Source organism: Taeniopygia guttata, chromosome 2 (genome assembly GCF_048771995.1).
Source record: "Taeniopygia guttata chromosome 2, bTaeGut7.mat, whole genome shotgun sequence".
Lineage (NCBI taxonomy): Eukaryota > Metazoa > Chordata > Aves > Passeriformes > Estrildidae > Taeniopygia > Taeniopygia guttata.
The window spans coordinates 85,724,486-85,737,887 of record NC_133026.1 but is presented as its reverse complement, the minus strand read 5'-3'; the positions used below and the strand labels follow the sequence as shown (position 1 = coordinate 85,737,887).

Here is a 13,402-nt window from a genome sequence, read left to right as displayed (position 1 = left end):
GTACAGAATGGAAGCCGCTATAAGCCTATCAGTTTTTCAAACACTCTTCCAGATAGGTGAGTAGGGGCAAAATTACAGCCTTGGAGTTAGAGGTTAATTCATAGCTGGAAGTATCACATGCTGTAACACACTCTACAACTGCCTGGACCCACTACTTGCATCCACTGGTCACAGAGCGCCTTTTAGTTTTGCCATCATTGGTTTGATGTTACTGGTTTCATTTTGGGGACACATCCAACACACCATTCCATTTTTCATGTACACTTTTCATTACAAATTTCCTGTAAAGCTAATTACACAGATAAAGGCTTTTGTGATAGTGCAGGCTACTTGCAAGTGAAAATAAATAGAAGAATGTAGAGCCCAAGATTATTTGAACAGCTAGGGCTCACATAAATATGATGTTAATAATAATTAACATTTATTATTATTAACATTAATAATTAACATTAATTATTTTGTTAAATTATTAATGAATAAGAATTATTTTGTGAAATAATTCATGGCAAACTGCAGGATTGTTCTTAAATTATTAGCTGCTTAGAAGAAGTATGTCAGATGGGTGTTCTAAAGAGAAATTTAACAGAAACTGTATTTTTAGAACTTCTGCAGAGATTAATTTCTCCTGAAGAGAGTGAAAATTTGGCACTTCATACGAGCAGAGATTATCTGGCCCAAACATTCTTGTTTGCAGATGATGACTACTATATTATTCACTTTGCCTTGGCACAGTCAGTCAATAGAGGGAGTGCAGCAGAATAAAAAAGCCTTTTCTCTATTTGCTGATAACATTTATAGCATATTTAAGGAGAAATGTGAAGAACCATAGTAATTTCTACACCCTAGAAAATGTGTTGAGCAGAGAGAAAAGGACAGAGAGGACATCAGTAGTTGCAAAATACAAAACAAAACACAGAAAAATGTCTCCAAAAGGGAATGTGCAGTAATAATCCTTAAAATACATTTTAAGAACATATTTGAAAGAACCTTTCCTGGAAATAGCATCTGTTTATACCTATTAAGTTTACACTTACTTGAAAACAAATCAGTGGATGCTATAGTAGAGATGAATCTAATCCTTGTATCCAAAGTAATAAATTCAAGGGATTAGCCAGAACAATAGCATTTTTATCAAAGAGAATTCATTTGTATCCATCCTCACATTACCAGAAAAGTAGCTTTCTCCTAATTAGCAGATCTTGAACATTAACCTTTTGTCTTGACTGCAATCACTTCGATTAGTGGTAATGTTCAGCCTCCTCAAAACTTCTTTCATAAATTGACTATTCCCATGGTAACAGCTGCTACTTTCATTCTATAAACACCAAGAAAATGTGATTTACTTTACATCAGTAGGCCAGGCTGGGGGTGCAACTTTGGCCTTTGTCAATGCTTTTTTCAGATAAAACTGTTTATTTCAGAAGAAGAGGAAACAGGTGCAAGCACAATTCAGGAAACAGTTGTTGACTAATCCACGAAGCAGGTCTGGCAATGCTTTGAAAGGAAGCTGTCAGACAGCCTACCTGCAATGCCAATATGTTCTGTGGCTGCATGAGGGAAGGACAAGCATTTTCAACAGTAGCCACCAAAATTAAATCAATATTTTCCAGGGGTTGTTGTTTGGATGGCATATTTTTCCTTTTTTGCTTGTTTCTTTGGTGGCTCCACAAACAGTATAAAGACATCAGCTTAATACCCCCACATGAATAGTTGAGAAATGTAAATCAAGGATTTTCATTCAAAGAATATTGAATTTTACCCAAAAAGAACATAAATTCAGTGCTGAGATGCTGACACGGCTTCAATGATTGGTGTCTTCATCTTCAATGCTCACACAGGTCTATAAACAAAGTCCTAATCTCAGTTGAAGTAAATTCCCAAAGTATCATCAACTTCGGTGGGACCAGCATTCACAAAAAATATACTTTTCCCCCAGCAAGTCATGTGAAATTTTTCTGAAAGTTTATCAAATCTGAGGCTTTTTCCATAATACCCATCTGTTGCATATGAACTCATCTGATACCTTTACCTGATTTGAAACTGAAGGTTTCCAAGTCAATCTGTCAGGGTGAGAATGGATAAAATGAGATTCACATGTACTTCTCCAGAAATTCACTGAAATAATCAAGCTTTCCCTTAGTCACAAATGTAAGATTCTGTCAGAAAATAGAACTGCAATTTTCCAAAGTTAGAATTGCATGTTCAGTTTCTTAAATTGGTTTTTAAAATACATTTTTAATTTTTTAATGAAATTTTTAAGGACTGGCAGACAGCAAAGAGACTGAAAAATTAAACACAACTCTAGAAGCTTTTATTTTTTCCCTCTCCTTAATTCCTCATTAACCCTTTCAGCATCAGACCAGGTGATTGCTTTCCTTACCTTACATATTTTTCTTTCCAGGCATAACCAATCCCTGTCGTTAATCAGACACTTTGAAAACCTGAACATCTTTTGGCATCAGGTCCACTTTTTCAGCCAAAACTATCAAGTGTTTTAGGACAGAAAAATCATGGATCCGCTTTCATGAAAATGAACCATGGCTGAAATTGTTTAACCTACATAAACTCTGTTCATTCCAGCAGATGTTAAGATTGCTTGGAAATGGACTAATTTCTCACCCTCATGTCTGAGCATTTATCATGCTTCTGTATCTGTAGGCTTTGTTGCCATCAGAAGGTACCAAACCCAATTCCAACAGTAAAGCCCACAGCTTCTCCCACTGTAGCCGAAAAGGAAAATGCCACTAGTTAGGAGTGAATAGGAGGCTGTAAATATATTGCAAGCACTAAGCCACTGTATTTATAGCTACATGAGTATCACACTGCACACCACTCAGACACAAAACCTCACTCTGACACGGGATCATAATCTAAAAGTGGCCAAATTAAATCTCTCTGTTCTGTGCTCACACAGGGGAAGTCTGGGCTTGAGCTGGCACCCAGCATTCCACGCTCATGTTTATTTTCACTCCATCTCCAAAGAAAAATTGGTGAATAATCCAGTATTGCTCATCCAGAAAAGATTCCAAAGACTTGCCAAGTTCAAGACTACAGTCCATGGAAAAAACCAAGTGCACAGATTAGTTGGCAAGAGATGTCTCTATCCACACTCATTTGCATGTGTTCTAGAGTGGTCTCAAAAATGGAACAACCTTGGGAAAAGAAGCACAAGGGAATTAATCGAACCCAACCTATGAATGCTATGAATAGCCCCCAACTTTAATGCAAAGGAACACCAAAAAATAATTCAAAGTACACAAAGACACCAGAAGTAGTCAAAGAAACCAAAAAAGTAACTAAAAAATTACAGTAGATCAATAAAAAGGAGGAAACAGTTAGCAGGAAGGGTTACCTATAAGACTGGCAATATCATGGTAACAAAATCATTGTAGAGGACAACTTGTGTTCTGACGCCACAGTCCAGTTTTTCAGTTGTGCAGGATTTTTAAGGCAGGCACCAGGATTTTTAAGTTATTACACCCACATCCCACAGTACGAGTCCTCACCCTGTCTGGTGCCTTTTTCTGCAGTCTGGCCCATCTTCCTCCTGGGAGAGAGATGTGAATGTACCTGCACTGGCCCTGGAGTCAGGAGACACAGAGGAAGCAAGCAGCGCTCATTTTCCACTTTCCTAAAGGTTTGTTCTTTCTCTGCAGCAAAGCACCAGAGAAGAGCAACTGTACCTATATGTTTTACAAGGATTTATGGATCATAGTGAGTTCAAGGACTGGATAGCCTCAAGCTGGAAACTCCCATACTGAAGAACAATAGATGGAGAGGAGGGGATCCCAACTACAATGCTTTCCAAATTAAATCTTTAGAGGGTAAGTCCTGGCTTTTCTCCCACCAGCCCCGCAACAACATCAGCTCAGATCTCACAGGAAGCAGGCTAGGGAGGAAACCACTGTCCTGACCCACAAGTCCTATAAATCTCACTCACTCTTTGGCTCAGGAATATCAATATGATTGCCATATTTTGTGTCTTTACTATACTTAAAAAAAGATAAATCAATAATATGGGGGATTCAGTATGTTGGTTAGTCTTTACAGTTCTTTTAAGTGTCTCCAACTCCTGCAAAGCAGTGCATCACAGGCCCTTCCTACCTCATGCCAGGGAAAAATAAACACCATCCCTGCATCACTCTTTGAGTTTTGAGGTTTTTTGCATGCTTTCACCATTTATTAATGGAACTTGTCCCACACCAATTGGTAAACTAATTGCTGTCAAAGCAGATGGTAAGACACGCCTGAAAGAAGTATTTGGCATCTTTATTTCATGTGAGAGGAATGTAAGAGGAAACTTATGTACTTTCCATTTCCCAACAGCTGAAACAAAAGCTTGATCAGCAGAGTTTGAGGAATAATTATCCAGCTCCAGTGGATGCATTGTGCTGGCTACTGGCCATGGCCCTGGGTGGGTGGAAGGGTCTGGCCAGCACTGCCCACGTGAGGCCGCGTGGCCGTCACGAGAGCGGCACCTCCGGGGAGAATCATCTGCCCCCGATGGTGCTGAGTGCTGCTCGTGGGTGCGCAGCTTGGGTAACTCTGCACGCTGAGAGGAGATGAAGGGATGAGAGAAGGACACTTGTCTGCCAGCCCAAAGAGTCCTTTATTTACCCAGGTGGGGCAAGAAAGGTGCCCTCTGGGTGGGTGCAGTGACAAATGCCAAAGAAATCAAAGATTACAGCAAATTAAATAGGGGGTGGGCAGACAGGGGTGCAAACCTGTCTTGCTCAATGGGGATAAACCAGAGAACAACCTATGATAATGTAACAGGGGTAGGTATGAGGTCACGGGATAAATAGAAAAACTAAACTGGAGTGATTGATACAGAACTTTCTGAAAGAAACTGGGGGTGGTCATAGGATTGACAGCCAAAAGGGTATAAACAGACTGAGATTGATGGAACCAAATTAGGAGAAAACAGGGAGAGGTGAGACTGACAGATAACTGGGGAGCAGAGTGGCAGGAACTTTTGGGGTAAACAACTTGGATCAAACCAGCTGTGAGGGGGAAAATGGGGGAGCATAAAGGCTAACTAACATTAATAAAACCAACTGACTAAATAAAACCACACCACAACAACGCATACCTTGCATCTAGCTCCATCTAATTCCCTCCTCTGTGGTTTATTTGCCTCATGAGCATGCCATGTGCTGGGGGCTCCTTGACTGACAGCATGGTATTGAATCTGCCCCCAGGCACCAGTGCTCAGAAACAACATTGTGAAACAATTCAAGATACCAAAACCAGGAGCAAATTCATAAGGTCCTCATGATAAAGAGGTACATTTTTTTTCTATATTCCTTGCAGTTATCTTTGAGGGATGTTGGCACAGTAACATCCTCAGTGGGAAACTACTGCTCAGTTCTGAATATGTAAGGTTAGCCACCTTACATATTCAAATAGAGATATAAATAGCACAGCATTATAAAAATTAGCAACAGCACCAGAGGTCTGTGTGAGGATCAGACCTCAAAACCTGACACTGTGGAAGAGATGCTGCATTGGAGCTATCCAAGCAGAAGGCTCTGCATTTGGAGAAGGAAGAAGAGCTTGCCAATTGGCATTCCAGCAGTTAGTTGCTGGCCAAGATTTTCAAGGTTGAACTTTATACCCGTAGCTTCACAAAGGTCACACTTAGCAAACTGTTGGGGCTTAACAGAGCAAGGATGCATTTGACTCTTATTCCAAGGGCCTTTCCTTGATATTAATATTGATGACAGTGGAACAAGCATCTCAATAGCTGCACAGAAAGGCCAATGCACAAATGTGCTATACTCAACATATGGAAAAAGTCTGAAGCCTTTCAAACCACTTAATGAGAAAGCTGTGGATATCAACAGCAGAAGGAAAAATCTAAAATGGGAGGAAGAAACTTCTATACTACCATGCTAATTTATATTGTTAGAGAGGAAAGTACATGGCAATGTTAGCTATGCTGAGGATTTTCAAAAGTTGTATTTATTTTTGGTTTTATTTCAAAAATAGTGTTTCAATGAATATGCACCATGCTGGGTTTGTGGCACTGGTAGTGTGTTGATCACCATGGTACCTGAGCACTCAAGCCAATGATTAATCAGTGGAGCAAATGAAACAGAAGCTGAGAGCCAAAATGCACTGTGACAAGCTCTTCATAGACCTTATGTGTGCCACAGCATCTCTGTCTAGACTTCCTTCAGGCTTTCCACTGTCTATTTTCCCTGCTCTTAGGATAATCAAATATTTTTTTCTAAAAGGTGCTAAGGGATACAGAGATCTCAGACTAGCTCAGGAGAAAGGAGGAAATAAAAAAATCCCAACAAACAAACAAAAAAAGCACCCACCAATACATAAATATTTTCATCAGGAAAACATTGCTTAAGCACACAAGAAGAAAAAAAAATTCATTTCCATAAATTGATTATTAATTGACAAACTTTTTAATATCTGCCCAGCTATCAACCTAGTCTTTAAAACTACTGTTCTGAAGAAGGTAAACAAGTATTTGCTCGCTAAGGAAATGACCTTTCAAGGGACTGATGCAGACTGTACTTGAACACCACTGTTAGCTTTATCTAATGACAATGAAAAGAATACATAAAAACATATGGCTATGTGCCTTCTTGAAAAAGACCAGAGATTCCATCAGCCCCTCTCCACACTCCAAATACGTAACAAGTTAACACAACTTTGGTGATGTTTGTTTAACATATGTGCATACAACTTGTGTGAGCTTTTTCTGGCTTGGGATGCTTAAGCAGAGGTCTCTGGATTTTAGAAAAGGAAATCTCCTGTTGAATTATCTACCCCTTGCTGGTTTGTTTTCTGTACAAAGTCTCGGAGGGGCACAGGAAAGCCGAGGGCCTTGCATGCAGGCCAACTTGACAAAGGTTAAATCCTTTCAGTACTGCGGAACTGTGCAGCTATAATACAACCCTCACTGAAGAAGTTTCCTGTTTTCCATCACTAATCAAGGCAATGATACTGCATTCTAATTAAATTGATGTCACGTGGAGTTTTTCCTCTTTACTGTAGCTGCTTCACACTTAGGAGGTAGTTACATCCAGTTTATCCTATAAAAGAGGAGTAGGTTTTGGGGACAAGACCCCATTACCAGCAATGAAAACCCAAGTGCTCACTTTCTAGTGCAGTTACAAAATGTTGTGCCTCAGCAGCAGCAGTTTTGAAGTAGATATGAAGCACTGCACTACCCACTTATATTTGAATGTGAAACTCACTCTAAGCATCAGCCTGATTCTGTTACCTCTCCTGTGTCTAAATCATATCCATCACTGTCGTCTCTAAAGATTCAGGTCCTCTGTGCACTTCATCAGGCATTATAATCGAAGCTAATGAAAGACATGTTTGTTTAGCTGTTGTAAATGGCTTTGAAGATGTTGGTTTCAGCCAGGGTGATGAATTAAGAATGTCAGCTGGGCAACAGTTTAATTTGGAATGAATTTAGCTAAAATGGATTACTAAAAAAAAGCAATATGGATTTTTAAAACTAATATTATTTCACATGCTTTAGCAGTAAATATTTTACTCCTTCTTACCATCTGAGTCACCAGGCATAGTACTGGAAGAATCAGTAATGACACCAGCTTCTCAAACACAAGATCAACTTAGGATACTATAAACAGGTGTGAAAAGCCACTTTTCGACTGCAGCAGGGAGTACAGCCCTCAAACAGTTTATCCTTCAGCTGACCACATTTCTGCCTAATAGCAATTCTGCAAAGCAGCCTGAACATGGTAATTAAAGTATTTTACAACAAAACTCAGAAACCAACAACTGCAAAAAACTATTCTGTAACACTGTTATTTATTAGAAGTACCTGGCTTTATTTTCTTTGGTGCATTTTCAAATGAATTAAAATAATGACTTAAGGGGAAAGAAAATTATCTTTAAATAGGGGTGAGGTTTTTTTTTTCCTCTCCCAGGTAATTTGGAGTCAGGAGGAATTCAAAATAACAGCATGATTGTTGAAAATTACAGGGTAAGGTTGGAAACCTCTAGAGGTCATCTAGTCCAGCCTCATGCTCAAACTAGTGCCACCTTAGAACGGATCATTCAGACTTAAAAGGCAAAGGAAATAATTTAAAGTAAAAAGAAAGAAAAAATAAAGTCTTCCTCTACTCCCTTTTGCACCACAAGGTAAAAAAATGCAAGGAAATATTTCTTGAAACATATAGCTCTTCTCTGTTGTTTGTAAGTAGGACCATCCTGGAAGATAAAGTTGCCACCTTTAGTTGACCTAGTTCCCTTTCTGCCTCGATGCAGGGAACATTTAGCACAACGTGTGGCAAACTCTGACTCAGTTGCCAGCACTGCTCTGCCACACTGCTGGCCAGAAAAGGCTGGGAATGCTGCATGTTCAGCTCCAGTGACAGGGAAAACACTCCATATCATTCATTAGCAGTCTGCTCCAAGTTAATTAAGGAATGGAGCTGACAGCTGCTGAAGCAGGTTCCACCCCATCTTTTCCTGGGAAAGCAAGGCCTCCAGGGCAGGGCCTGGACTCCACAGCAAAGAAGAATAGGGTGGGGGAACCTTGCAAGATCTCAGTGAAAGCCAGATGACTCATCAGAAAGTAAAACGTTTCTATTTTGGCAAGAGGCTGAAATAGCAGCCCTGGGTTGTGCTGCAGCACAGCAATAAATGACCCCGAGTGCCCGGGACAAACTCCTGCGCACACTGATATTCCTAACAGCAGGGGCTATTTCACATCTCATTAAGCAAAGGGGTTTACATGACAATTAACACATTAATTAGTAGCATATTTTCACAGGTGAAGCTTTGGCTTGAGATTTCAACATTTTTAGACAACTGCTCTGTGAGTGAAAATTAAGGAACAGTTTATTATGACTCAAGGTGACAAGGACTTACAGGCACAACTGGCAAAGGAGTATGTTTGTCTGCGTACTGAAGGACGCTGCAGCGTGGTGATGGCCTTTCCCACAACCTGCATGGAAAGAGGGCCTCCTTGTACTGTCTGCACCCTGCCACTCAAAGCCCAGCCCTACACATGGGCAAAGTGTCAGGCTGTCCACTTTATCAACTGACCATAAACAAGCCTAATGTACCACAAAGTCACCCAGGGACAAAGCAAGGTCTGGACTTCCAGGAGCAGTAGCTCCCATTCCTCATTCCCATTCCTCAGCCCCAGCCGCTGAACTGTGTGGCTCCCCACTACAAAAATCCCTTTGACTATATTTATAGAGAGATAACACCACACAGCAAACCCTGCTAATTTCACTGAAAATAGGTACCAGTTATAAGGGATGTTTACTGCCCTACAGCTTCACATCTTAGATACAGAGTTAATAATTTCTACCAGAGACTGCTTTAAAGAAGAGTTGGCACTATTAAGCTGCATGAATATTTCTCTCTGAGGTTTTTGTCAATACCATCTTTAATTTCTATTTTCTTTTGAGATAATGGATTTACAAGTATACAAGAAGATGTAGAGTACTGTAAAATTGAATGAAAGGAAGAACAAATTGGAAACTGGAAATTGTAGCTTTCAAGATCAGATGGATTCTGATAGTCATTGGGTCCATTCCCTATCAAATGGACGTTGCCAACCCACAGGATGTAGTGGCATGCTTTGTATACATTATCTTTCACCTCCCTCGGGTACATACTGCAAGGAAGCTGTGTTCTAAACAATGTATAAACTAACAAAAACCACACAAATCTTTTACATGTTTTAGCACTCAAAGCATAGATAAATCACTAGCCTCACCTATGATACCACTTACAAAATAAATCCAAGCTCAGGAGGAACACCAAATAACTTGTCCTTTAATTAACTTTTAAAAGCTGATGGTTTGTTTCAGAATATGATTTATTTATTTTATTTATCAGCCTGCTTTGTTTCAAATGGGTTCTGACTGACCTCTAGATACCCTTGCATTTGCTCTGTGATATCCTCAGAATGTCACTGCTTTGATTCTTCATCTTTCATTTCCCAAACATTTCTTTTTGGTCACTTCTGGTAGTGGTGGCAGCTGAAGTGGAAGTTTAGCTTCTGATAATCTGTACTGCTTTAATGGTTCCCGGCATCCTAAGGATATTTTCCAAGTGTTATGGTGACACCAGCTGAGATCTTGGCAATAGAAAAGTGTTTCACATGTTTATTTTCTAACTTAGTCCCTTGTGGTTTTTTCTGCTTTCCCAAGCCTCTGCCACCCCTTGATTTCTATGGCTTAACACCTTTTGTTATTACTATATTCCTAGTTATCACTTCTCAATATCTTTCTGATTAAAAAGCCTTTGAGAAACCTGAGGGCATTCCCACTATGCATCCAAAAATCTGTTAATAAATTTCCCCAAACCTCCAAATCACATATGTCTAAAAGCTGAGCAAAAATCCCCTCTACAAGGAACAACAATACTCACATCTTTTTTATATATTTCTCTATAAATTAGAGTCTAGGAACTATAGCACATAAACCTTGTAAAACGATGAGCACGTTTCAAACAGTTCTAATACAAAATATGACACATAAAACAGGTCACTGGTTTAAGATGCCTCCAAAATAACATATGCTTGGAAATGCTTATCCTTGTAGCATCACTATTCTCTTTTTTCCGTGAGAAAATGAAACATGCAGAAGCATGCCCGAAAAAGCAAAATTCTCATATAATTTCTATCACTCACTCAGTGTGTTCATGACTTTTATACAGCTGACTGAACATTTATTATCTCACGTGAAAGAGAAGCTGTGAGTTTGCTCACCTTTGTCACCTGCAGGATCTTTGAAATGCCTCCTCTCCTGTTTCTTCCAAAGAGTACGTTTCTGCATCTCCCAATGCATTCCCGAGTCCACTGAACATGCAGACATCAATAAGTTCTGGCTAAGTTATCCCACGTAACTCTGAAGAGAAAAGGACAGACTTGCAGATGCTGCAGAAGGCCTTCTTCACTCTCTTTGAACATTTTGTTTTCCTGGTGCTCTGTCACAGTCAGGTCTCCGGTAGTAAACTGAACAACCTATCCTCCTGGCTCTTCTTTTCTTCTTTTTCTTTTCTGTAAACACATAATCAGGGCTTCAAATCCTTTAGGCATCACAAACTGTATTTCTCTATTGCCCTCTACTGACTGCCGGCTCACGCCGCCTTCCCGGAGAAGTGGCGAGCAACAGATACGCGGTATGCGCTCCTCGCCGCCCTCCCCCGGATCGATAATGATACACGATGACCAAAAGTCAACACAAATCATTCTATTTTTGCCTTTGTTACAAAACACCAGGCAAGATTTACAGCCTGTTGGCCAGCCGTGGTAGCTACAAAACGCTGAATAACAGAACCGGGAAACAGTTTGTAACATGGCTCTGCTAACGTGGGGTGGTTTTTTTTTTTGGTGAACAAAAGCCAGGAAAAAGTAGAGATGAATGCGTTCTGCCTTGAAATGTGGATGAATTCATCCCACTGATGCCATAAATAGTGTGCCGGGGATCTGAGGGTTGTCTGGTTTTAAGGGTTTCGTCCTACCAGCACTGGATGCACAGAAATACTGCCTTCTGATGGGAGTTCTGCAGGAAGGGGCCAGTAGCTACGAATTTGAGGCCATGGTTTTTGGGCATTTCCCCTTTATCTCTAGTGGTTTGTTTAGCACATTCAGCACCACACCTAATATGGGAAAGCCTCATGTGACAGGACCTGAGACAAGGCACATCACCCTGTGTGTGGCATTGGGAGCAGCTGTTTGACTTGCTTTTTGGACAAAGATGATCGATAATGCAAAGAGAATCCAGCAAACTAGGATAAAAAAAAAAAAAAAAAAAAAAAAAGGAATGGTCCAGTGTTGCTGCGTTGTCTCAGGAGCAGCAGAAGAAAAAATGTATAAGCATTTCAGGCAGAATGATACTGAGGAAGATAATGAGGGAGAAAAAAGCAGTGTTATAAAGAGAGTAAAAGTGAAGGTGGAGGGGGGGAAAATATAAATTTATCCTTTTCATTGTATTAGTCACTGCTTAATAAGTACAGCACATGCTGGTTAATCAGGTCACTCAAGTACCTGTTCTCACAAGACAAGATTAATCCATGGTGCTGGTGCAGATGCTCTGGCCCACCTGCACCACTCCAGGGACAGGGAGAAGTCAGGTCCCAGCTCCAGGCAAAAGAAGAAATCCCTAGCACATTTCCCTTTATCTAGGCAGAAGCTGGGAAAGCACTATCTTACCTCACCATTCTTCCTCCACAACCAACTTCCCTAGGGAACAAACATGCTTGAAAAATTATAGACAGACTCACCCCTCAAAAAAGTGTTGGAATTATTTTTGCTTACTTATGTTCAAAAAGTACTTTCATTTCCCCCCTCCAATATTAAAAAATGGGATTATTTCATTTGCCAAAAGATCTGTTGACTGATGGACACTGATTATGTTTTGAATGGATATTACATGAAGTCTTTGTTCTTCCACTCAGAAAAGGTAGGATTTCACTCAAAAATTAGGATCAAAAAAGCCAGCAACAAGGCAACAAAAATGTAACATTGAAAGGTTAATTGAAAAAATTAGTTTCATTTAAAAAAATAGAGTCAGCAGAGGCCCTAATTGTACCTATTACGAACATTTAATTAACAAGTCCAGATTTATTGACTGTGCAAGTAAAGCTGTATTAAAGGAAACCTTGAAATTCCTTTTTCTCTTTGCTTTTCTATTTTTAAAGTGCTTGGCTACTCCATGTCAGAAAATAAGAAATAATTATATTTAATTCAAATTCCTTGATAGAATATCGAAGCCTGCTCAGCTGAATACCTCTCCTAAATGAACACCATTACCAACAGAACAAAGGATAAAAACGTCTAGCAAATGAACAGGGCCAGGGGAATTAATAAAGCACATCTCAAATGGTGAAAAGCTGAGGGTTTGGGGTTTGGTTTTAGGGCTTTTTAGGGAGGTAGCGGGGGAGGTTTTTAGGTTTGTTTTGGGTTTTTTTGGTTTTTTGGGTTTTTTTGTGGTTTTGGTAGGGTTTTTTTTTAGTTTAGTTATTTTTTGGGGTCTTTTTGGGGGGTTTTTTGTTTGTTTGTTTGTTTGTTTTTAATGGGAGCACATTTGCAGAGTGCTAAAGCAAAGTCTGCAGTCGGCAAAATTCAAGGAAAAGGCACCTCCAATAGAGAACGTGACAGATGAAGTTCAGCACTGCTGAGCATCAGGCGCATTTCTGGAGCTGCTGCTGCAGCTCTTTCACCTGACAAGCCCTCACAGAGAAATAAAGGTGAGGGCTTTGGAGGTTTGTTTTTTTTTTGTTGGTTTTTTTTTTGTGTTTTTTTTTTTGTTTGTTTGTTTTTTTTTTTTTGTTTGGTTTGGTTTTTTTCACAGAATCACAAAATTGTAACAGTTTGAAGGGGCCTCTGGAAATGATCCATTCCAGCCGCACTGCCAAGGCAGGGTTCCCTGGAGCAGGTGAC

The 13,402-nt window shown here is 39.9% G+C and overlaps 1 long non-coding RNA gene across 14 annotated transcripts in view; it reads right to left on the bottom strand.

The window, feature by feature from the left end:
- Window positions 1-11,649, bottom strand: part of LOC115493811 (uncharacterized) — a 100,175-nt gene extending 88,526 nt beyond the window's left edge. For 3 of the 14 annotated variants that reach the window (XR_012054014.1, XR_012054020.1, XR_012054022.1), the window contains exon 1: window positions 10,727-11,649. This is a non-coding gene — a long non-coding RNA (uncharacterized lncRNA). The remainder of the gene's footprint in view (window positions 1-10,726) is intronic. The other 11 variants (XR_012054018.1, XR_012054011.1, XR_012054016.1 and 8 more) reach the window with 7 other exon arrangements.
- Window positions 11,650-13,402: the final 1,753 nt, after the last annotated feature.